Below are 10,957 nucleotides of genomic sequence, written 5' to 3' on the forward strand. Positions count from 1 at the left end.
CAAAAAGGTAGACAGGACAAGCCAGCAAGACCTAAATGTTTCAAAAGTCATCAGGAGTGCACCTGTGCTGGGAAACTAAATTGGACCAGAGCTCAGTCTCACACACCATCCCTTGGTCACTGACAAGGTTTAGTTACTAGCATACTCCCTCCTGCAGTTATACAGTAAATGAGCCCTCTCCCAGACAAATCTCAGATTTCAGTTCCATGTTTCCCCGGAGTTCTTGAGACAGCATGGACCACAGACTCTTCTTGATAGGCAAGATAGATGCGAGCATCATATTTTGAGGTGGATAAGATAGTTTAGCTATATGGACATGAGACCACTTTTCCTGAGGGTAGAGAATGGGCACTAGTCCAAGAGAGACATTTGTTTATTATGTGCATACAACCTTGCTCCTCAGAATACCAAGTCAGTAAGAAGGTGGATCTCAAGATTAGCAGAAATAATTTGGAAAAAAACAGCCTTCCAAAATAAAATCCCATATGCTTGCAAGAGAGCTGTGTCCAATTCATTGCCAAGCAATCCTTGTGGGTCATGGTTATATATAGCTTGTATATGCAGTCCACAGGAAACATGCAACAAGTCTCTTGCTGGGCTAAAGCCTGCTTCCTGCACTGAAACATGCGGACATATAGTAACATTTTCAGAGACTGTATTGATTTAACTTGCTGTGTTAGACAGCAATAACACCCATACCAAGGTTATCTGCTTTCTACTTATGACTTCTTTTCTGAACCATCAGTATTTTTTTATATATTCTATTTATCTAATATTTTACCTCTTTTCTGTTTCTAAACAGTATTTAGATTAACTCGAAGAGATAATTTGTCTCTAAATGATTTCAGCTTCCTATCAAGAATTCCTCAAATGTGATGAAGGTTACATGTTGTTCTATGTGAATGTGTATGTGGTATATGCAATAACAGCAACAATAATATATATTGTATACGTAATTTTGTGGTCTTCCCCAGTAAATTGCATTAATGGAAACCAACTATCTGCATATGTGGTTTCTTTGCTCACTATTCTTTCTCATGATACCGTCAAATAATAGATTTACTATGTGTAATTGCTGGAAACCATTTGAAACATAGTTGGGTATCATTATTTGAATTTTGGACTTCACTTTCTTCTCACTTTTACCAGTTTAAATATTGATATCATTTCAGTTTGGTTATTTCTGTTTTGCACTAGTGATACTGCAAGGCAAGCAGTCCCATAGCCTTTCAGTGGCTGACACACATGACTCTGTACCAACACATTACATGTGTATCCCAGGCACACACAACCAGTTCGTAGAGCTCCTCTTGTGGATTTTCCTAGTCTCCAAAACAGAGTGACCACATGCAAAATACTCTCTGGGAAAGTGCCCTGTAGCACCCCCTACTTGGATATCATGTCTTGAAATTATTAGGAAGAGTGTTGTTAGACGGTATGTGCCAAAATCACACCAGGGAATATTTCGGGCACTAGGCAGTATGTCTGAACATGTACCTGGTGTCTGGGAATATTCCTGGGCATCATTTAATATATTAATACAGACAAAATCGTTATGGTCTGTGGTTCTAATGGCAAATAGGAAATGTATCTGAATGCCTTTTCTGAACAATGTTAAAAGGTTTTAAAATTTTGTCTGTATTGTCTCATCTTGACTGTACTAGACTCACTAACATTTTTCCACATTTCCTACCTCCTAATGAGAAAGGAAATTTAGTCTTAGAGACATTCTTATAGAAGGTCTGCAAATCCCTTAATAGAAAATCCATCTATTAGCTCCTGTCACTTTCCTGACTTGAAGAACAGTAAGAATATTTTTCTAGTACACACTGGCTGCATTCAAAATAATTTTCAAGTCATTTCTTAATATGTTTGCAGTCTGATGTCATCAGCCTTTTTAGGACATAGGCATGTCTTTTTGTTAGGTCAGCAATTGAATTTACTGTTGTTGCTGTGAATCTTGGTTACATTATGTTCTCTTCCCTTGATGCTGACCTCTGAAAATGCATAATACTTTATAAAATATTTCAGAGGTTTCTTCTTGTATTGTGGCTTTTTTAAATTCACTTTCCTATAATTTTCCAACTCTATTTAATATTGAAAATCCATTAGGTGACATGAAACATAAGATATAGAAGTCTTGTTATTGTATCTTTTTCAAGAGTCCTTGAGGACTTTGGCCAGGATTTCACAGCTCTAACAAACCTTGCCAACTGTGTCCACAAAAAAAATTCCTTTTTATGCTTTCTTACCTCGAATGACATCAGTCACACTTGAGTGTTGTGAATCATACCAAATAAACTCTACTGTGTGATGGCACAAAAGCACCTCAAAGACTTATGTCAGACCAGCCACAACTTCTTTACTAATCTCATTTACTGTAGGCATTTTTTCCTTCTCTGGGTATAGCTCATAGTCTGCTTATCTACTAAAACCATAGCAACAGCAGGAGTGAGTCACAGAGTGGCCAGAAATATAAACAGGGTCACTAATGCCTGATAACATGCGACCCCTGAGAAATCACTGTAGAATATCATATTGCCAAGGACCAGGAGAAAACACAAATTCTCTGAGTTTCCTGAAGGGCATGTATGTAATGCACATCATCATTCATTATATGTGTTATACTGAGAGCTGTCTCCCGCTGTCTTATGGTAGTTTAGGCTCTTCTTCATTTAACAGTGAAGCAATGAACAAGTATAAAATCTGGATGGAAAAAGGCTCTGGAAACTAAGTGCATATTGACTATATTAACTTCTTATGGCTTAATTCCAGTGAAGCAATCTTTAATGGGAAGAGAGAAGAAGAGAGAAACAGTGCACTGAGATGTCTTATGAATTATTGAAACAATATTAACAGAATTCACTTGATTTCTATTTAACTCTGGAATATGAATGATTGCAACTTTTTTTTAAAATATCACCTAGTGAGCTGATACACAAATACTACTTAACATTAAGCAACTTCTTAGGGGGAAGAAAAAGATTTAGTATTCCCTTTTCAAAGGAATTTAAATTATTCATTTTTAAAGGAATAATTTTAAAGAAAGTATGTTAAACTTATTTAAAGGATATATATGAAGTACAAATTATTTTGTAAGTTATAACATTTAAATATAAATTATAAATTATTTTAAAGCAACATTTCCTTTAAAGGAATGATTTTTAGGGACATCACAACAGATACCAGCCTCCAAAAAAAGGAGAAAGTTTTCCTCTATATATGTTATAAATAAGCTAAAGGATAGCTGATTCCCACTACTTAGAAAGTGGCATTTAGGAAAAAAAATAGTCTACTTCTTTAATAAGTCTACTTGAATATATGCAGAAATGGTGGGCAACTCAATTAGAAGATGGAATTACACAGGTTAAGGACAAAGTGTGACATTATTGGGTTCAGGTTATGTATTTTGAAGCTAGTTACTAATCTACTGAGTCAACAAAAACATTTCATTTAAATTATGTGGGTAAACTCTTTTTTAAAAATTGTTATTTATATTGTTTATATAATTATGCTTACTATAGCAAATTACTACTGTTTTCTGCTAACAGCTGAAAACATTCCATTTAAAAAAAAGGTTTTAATTTTCAAGGTCAATACTTTGTTTTTTCTGTACCTCGTTTAGATTAAATAGTTCTGAATTCATATTTATTACTGGGTTACCTACTTCATGTCAGAATTTAAAACTGTGCCAAGACTTGTTTTTTGGTGAAGGTTGTACAGGTCTTGGGTCTGAAATCTCTTGGCTGTCCAAGCTGTCACTTCTTCAAAATGACTTTGGTTCTTTCTTGGGGCTCATACCTGGTCTTCCTACCCGGTCAAATAAACCAGAGAAGATGGTAGATAGTGCAGAGCTGAGCCCTACACCTTGAGGGATGTTAACACTTGTAGGGCTAATATCTCAGCAAGAGAAGCTGGAGTACCTTGCAATAAGGCACTTAAATATACTCACTTCAATGACAGCTCATTATGTATTCAATATTTTTTAACTGATGACAACTTGTATGCCTTCAGCTTTGTCAAGAACCCTTTACTAAACTCTCCTTCAAATAAGAAGCATATTCACGGATTGTTGTTTAAATCTAATGTGCAACCTCTACTTTGAAATTAAAAGGCAGATGCACTTTTTATGAATAGAAGTCATTGAGTAAAATCTAGATGCTCTGTCTCTACTTAGTATCAAGAAACCTTCAGTTCCATAATCATTCTATAAGTGACATGTTAAAAAGAATTTAAAAAATCTAAATTATTAGAAGATATATTTTAAAAAGAATTTAAAAAAGACAGGCTAATTTATCATGTAAAGTCATAGTACATTGCCGTTAAAATGTGTAAATTGATTGTGACACATTATTTCTTGCTGGGGGGACCACCTAGAAATGCAAAAATTTTCTCAGTACAGAATGTTATCAGTACATCTCAGATGCCTCATCTATATGAGTTCATTGTTACCAGACCTGTCCCCTCTTCTGTAATTAAATCTTTACTCCAGGGGAGGAATGGGGCTGAGTAGAAATGGAAATGCATACTATGTAATGAAGTGTATAAAAGATAATGTAGTGAAGTCATACAAAGTACCAAGCTGTTACCCTGGCAAGTTTTGTTTGTTGCTCATGTTTGCACTAGTTTTGACTTTTGTCTGACAGCTGTTGGGAGCTATTTTTATTTTTGTCACTGTTTCACATAAAATCCATCTCCCTAATCAGAATACTAAATGAAGAATCTACCTTTTGAAAAAGCTTTTTCTATATATAATAATTTTCTTCATTAATTATGCCCTATTCATCAGAAGTGCACTGCAGCACTCATAGACTGTATTTTTTGCATTTTTTTCAGAGTAGAAAAATTGAAGGCTCCCGTGGCCCATGGAGTGTCGACCCACCTGTCAAAGGGAATGTATCTACCTTCAATCTTGAAATGTAAGGGCTGTACTAATGTTAAAAAATTTATCCTACATATTCAGTATTGGTAATAAACTCTGAAACATGGTGATTTTTCCAAGGTTAAGAAAACTGACTAAAGCAAATATTGATATGTTTTTCTCTAAATATTCAAAATATTATAATGGAAATATTTTTGAAAATTTATAAGCTTATTTTATGGATGAAGAGAAGAGCAATAATTCAGAACTTCATCAGACTATCTTTTTGTTTCAGTGACAGGGTTGAAGGTGATTAAAGAAAAGGAAATATCATTTGTTGGCATGTGCACCTCAGTGAGTTTGCCAAAACCACAGATATAAGCCAGTGAATTTGTTTCCTTTTGAACAAATAGCAAAAAAAGATTAAATTCATAAGAAAGAAGAAGTCATTAATCACATATTTTGACTTATTCCTGCAGCAACCACCAATGTTTTAGCAGAAAAAAGCCTGCAGTGACAGTATTGCAGAGTGGATTTTGCACCATCTATGAGTAGGTGAATTAATAGGTTAACTTGGGAGATATTTGCTTTAAGAAATAAAAAGTTTTGCTCAATTTAATGTGCAAGTTTCAGCTAGGTTTTATATTCAATTTTTTTTACTTGAAAATGTCCTCACAGGATGGTTCTCATTAGGATTTGAAATATTTTGATTTCTTCTTTACACTCTCAGTAAAATTGCTCTGGCTTATATCCCTCCAGTTGCTGGTGTCTACTGACGTGTTAGAAGAGCAAACTAGGATGGCTATAGCCTTAACTCTGACACTGCTTCTATACAGTGATAACAAACAAGGCGTTGGCATTGTTTCCTGCCGCTGAAGCTGGACAGGATGGATTAGTGTCCCTCGTTAAACCTGACAGGTAAAGGTAGGAAGAAGGGAGTGAAAACAAGCATGGCCTCGGGGAAACTGCTTATTCAAACTTCTAGACTTGGGAGCAAGGAACCATCCTCTGAAATGTACCAAAGTGAGATCCAGAGGAGCAAGCCGAGTAAGAGTTAGAATGTGGATTATCAGAAACATGGGGTTTGAGACTTTTCCTGTCTCTTTTTCATTTGGGGAGGTGGTGTACCTTAGGAAACACCACCGTTGTCTGCCTCAGATTGCTGTGCTATTCATCCTTTCCTAAGAAAGCAGAAGAATTACAAAGGATGCAGAAGTAATCCAAATTTAAAAAAAAAATAAATAAATAAAAAGAAGAAGAGAAATGTCATGAGAGTTTTCAACATGATCTGGGAAACTGAGTCACATCATTTAGGAAAAGAAAGAAAAGCATTACTGCATGGTCCTATGCAAGGATGGCATGTTCGCTGAACCCTGAAACTGGCTGAAATTAGAATGAAGGAGTTTCCAAAAAATAAATATGTAAAACCAACCAAACAAAAAAACTTAGCATATCAAGAGTCTTAATTGCAAACTGATTAGATCTGTAGCAGGTGAAGACACTTGGTTTTTTTTCAGATAGCAGGGTTTCATATTTCCAATCGTGCGTTAGTGAAATATGATCATTAGCAAAAGATAAATGAAGAACGTTGCCTTTTATTTAGTCCACTGCACAAAATACCCTCATCTACAAAAATATCAATTCATTTAACAAATATTTTTGTTATTTGTTTCTAAATTTAGTGGTGAAAACAAGCTCTTTTGATAAATTGGCAATGTCTTGCTGGTTGAAGAGATTGTTTCATTACTGAGCATCATGTCTTCCTAAACAAAAAGATGTCTCAATGCTAAACATTTATTTTTTATGTTTATACAAAAATTATATAAATTTGTTTAACTATTCTAAATAAATAATTAATTTTAAACAACGAATAAATATTAAAATATTAAGTACTAAAATTACTGAAGTAGTTGTTTGTCTACATTTGATAGACTCAAATATTATACCGTCATCTAAGAATTCTGGACTGTACTAGTCACAGAAATCCTGCTTTTGACCTTTTCAGTGAGGTGAGTAGCATATTGGTTTATAAACTTTCTGGAGTGAATGCAGCCTGAGTCGGGCGCAATAGGAAAAACAAGCCTGGAAGCAATATGGATAAGCAACCACACAACAAACTTCAGGGAGGCAATTGCAGGGCAATGGCATATTTCCAAGCCACAGGACTCAGCTGTTCTGCTGGCTGGGAACAAGGAAATCAAAAAGATACATTGCAGCTGAAAAGCTCTTCCTAGAAGAGGAGTCAGCCAGTGAACGGCCAACGTGCAAGGGAAGGGAAGCTGACAAAGCTGAGCATCCCCACCAAATAAAGCTACTCTGGTGGACCTTCTGGAAGATTTTAAAATACACTTTTTTGCTGAAGTAATTTGTTACTCTGTAAGAAGTACCTTCTCTAAACAGAGAATTAATTTATGATGGTGGACCATTATCAAAGGAGAGCAGAGAGACAGAAAGAGCTGTCATTCAGCAATGGTCTGGACTTCCCACCTCCCCCACAGGAATTATGGTCACTTATGGTACCCCTGCAAGAAAAAGTGTGGGTGGTTCCAGGTTATATGCAGGGTGTGAAGGTGGTGGCAGAGGGCAGACTGTTGGGAAATTCCACTTTGACCAGCTATCTCCCTTTTAATACAAATAAAATAGTAAATGGGAATGTATGTACCCAAGCAAATTATAACTTAGTCCTGATTACCAACACCAAAAAATACTATTTCAAATAGAAAATATGAAATGAAATACTGAAAACTCAAAGGCCTCAAGAATTGTAAAGATGAAAACCACAAAATCAATAGACAAATGCATTCTTCATGCCTTACTTCTTTTAAGTATGGTGAGAACCAGCGTAAATCAAAACATAAGAGCACGTTACAGAACTACAAGACGGCCATCTGAAATTGGATGTTTAATTTTTTCTCAAAATAGTCTTAAAATACTCTTTAAAATAATTAATAAAACTGTCTTTTGACAGAAAGTATGCCCCGAAAACAATTTCTAAAATAATTCAACTAGAAGAGTGAGTCCCAAACAGGATAAAGAAATTTTTCTTTTATTTAATGAGCACATTTTATTTCTTTTTCTGGTTACAAACACACATTAATTCAGGATGAACAATAAACATAGCAAAATATAAATGTTGAGGAATCAGGATGCAATTAGCAAAATTTCAAGGGACTATGCCCCTGCTCTTACTGCCTTTCACTGGTAGCAGAGTATATTATCCTCTTTGCTGAGACAGGAGACCTGTTTCCAAGTGTTGGTGCTCCTGTGAGGAAGTTTTAAAGTATTTTATGATGTCAGCTCTCTGTGAGTGCAATTCTTTATTAAAGAAGTCTAAAAAGACTAAAACACAGACCATGCATAAAGGTTTATTTGATCTTAAGTGTTTTATTTGTTTGCTTTGTTTCCAGACTTGTTTGATGCTAACTTGATTTTTTTTTCATTCTTCCAACCACTGAAATAAAGATATATAGATATATATAAATGTATAATGATCGGAAATGGTTTATTTGTCAGAGTCTTTCCATTGTTACCAGCAGCAGTTGGCTTGACAGCAGCTTGGTCTTTTGGTTTGAAGCCTTGAAAAGGAGATTTCTACAGCTAACAGAAGCGATTTTTTTTTAATTATTCCTAATATTTCATTGTGAACTGTAGAAGCTAGTAAGAACAATATCACAGGGGAATATTAGTGATACCTCATAACAAGTTATAGGGAAATATATGGTTTGATCATTTTATATGAACTTATTAATCATGTTGGAATGTGCATCTGGCCCAACATATAAGTCTGAGAAAACAGGGTGTGCGATATTGCTGCCACTAAAACTCCATTCATATAGAGACAAAACTTATACTTACATATATTAATGTGTTTCCTGATCAAGCAACTGAACTATATCGCTCACTGATTTTTCTCTGTAGAGGTGTTCTCAGTGAGTATGGCATGTTTTGGAGAGATATCACTGACTGACGGCTTGCTGGTTCATTTCCAATGTTAATTACATGAGCACTGTAGCTGTCTTCATGATGGATAGCAAGTTGTTGACAGGAAGCTCTTTTCCAGAGATGGAACACCAGTTCCCCACAGAACTGCTTTTTCCTTCTGTGATGCATTCACTTAATTGAACGCATCTAATGGCTCTTGATAATTGCACTAAAAAGGTTTCAAAGCAAAATGAAAAGAAAAAGGCAAAAATCCAACAGGACTTTATACGCTCTTTGTTATTATTTTTTAGTTTTTATGGTTTGTCTTGGAATCATAAAAATAACTTAGACATAAAAGTTCAGTGAAGATGACAACAACAAGAAAAGAGAAACAAAATGCTCTCAGGCTAACAATTTTTCTCACCAGGATCAGGTTTTAAGTTTGTGACAATACAACAGAACAAAGACTTTATCAGTGTGATCAACAATGTTTTAACAGATGTCCAAAATGTTTTAATTGCATTTAACTGGGTTGTGAGGAAGAGTCAGTCTAGGCAATACCTCCAAGATCCCATTCCAGTCTTATTTTCTGTGACCTCTAGAAACTGAAAACAAGCAAATATTTAACAAAGTTCTACATGTTCTGGGCCAAAATAATTTTATTTTAGCATGTTCTCTAGATGTTTCAGATAGTGTGTGGTGATGAAAAAAACCACTGTGACATCTGCACCATCCCACATTTTTCTCATGAACAAAATATCTCAGGAGAGTCAGAAATCTTTTCCTCACCCACCTGAGGCTTAATCCTGTTTCTCCCTTTCCTGTTCACTTTTTAGAGAGATGTTTCCTGTATTGATGGGGTATCAAAGTACTTCCACTGTCAATATCCATTGGTTGAGTAGAGGCATAGAGCAGGGTTCACCTTAGCTAAGGACATATTCTGTGCATCAGAACTTTTAGCAAAGGGAACAGCCATGATAACCTACAACTGGGATTCTGGGAGTAGATAGGTAGGGTGATGCTTTACAAAAAGTTAGATAGATGGCTTTTTTTTTAATTCCAGTCATGACCTTGGCATCATTGCTCACTCAAATTAGCAAAGGATCAATCCTTGGTTTTGATGTTTCACATAAGCAATGCTGAAAGGCTGCAATTTGTTCAGTAAACAAAACCATTAAGCCATAGAGATCAGAGCACATTGATGAGCATCTCGTAGGCAAATTGGCAAAGAGGTAGACAGCTTTGTCCCTTCCAAGGTGGGAAGCCAAAACTTTTCAAATTTTAAATTAAGAAGTTGTGTTCTGCTTCAGTGATGATCTTTCAATGAGCTCTCTATACATAATCGGTTCTAGAACTGTGATGTCGGAGTACCCCTGCAAGAGTAAATTTGCAAGTGAAAACTTTTCGTGTGGTCAAACACAGCGTTCAAACCTTGGGGAACCTAAAGGAGCAAAAATTCTCTTTCAGTGTCACCTGACAGTTCTTATTTTTCACTGGCTGGATTCCTGTTAGAGCATAATCCTTGTCTTTTCCCAATATGCTGCTGGGCACTCAAATCATTTTTCAAAACTTGGTAGTTAGAAATATGTGTTTTTCACATATTAGGATTACAGAAGTGCCTGCCATGTATGTGCCTGCATCCAACAGGTTTACAAGGTAAGTGAATGGAGTAAACAGCATGGTATTTATTCAGTTACTCTGTATGAAGAGTTAATTCTATAAGAAAGGCAAGTTGGAGAATGTCCCTGTAATATTGTCAAAGACAGATATAATTGTAAGAAAACTCATTTTGTAAAGCAAGGTAAATCAAATGCAAAAAGTCACTGCCTCTGCTACAAATGCTGGTTTCACAATGTTGCAGTAGTGTATTTTAATTCAATTAAGCCAACAAATATAATTTCACACACACACTTCATCTAGAATCTTTGGCAGCCTTTGCAATGTCAAAGTTAAGCGTGTCACCTATGCCTGTGTACATATTCTTGCACACTGTCACATATATACACATTACACCTGCATAGTAGATATGTGTTCAAGGGCTGGTGAAAGACAGAAGTTCCAATCCCACATATTTTTTCACCTCTTGATGTTACTTTTTTTAATCGCCTAAGAGTTCCTGCTGCTTCTTTTACTGCACATTTTCCCAGAGATTCAGAGACAGTTTGCTTCAAATAC

Source organism: Pipra filicauda, unplaced genomic scaffold, assembly GCF_003945595.2.
Source record: "Pipra filicauda isolate LSUMZ 115617 unplaced genomic scaffold, ASM394559v2 scaffold124_size2119055_pilon, whole genome shotgun sequence".
In the NCBI taxonomy this organism is placed as follows: Eukaryota; Metazoa; Chordata; class Aves; order Passeriformes; family Pipridae; genus Pipra; species Pipra filicauda.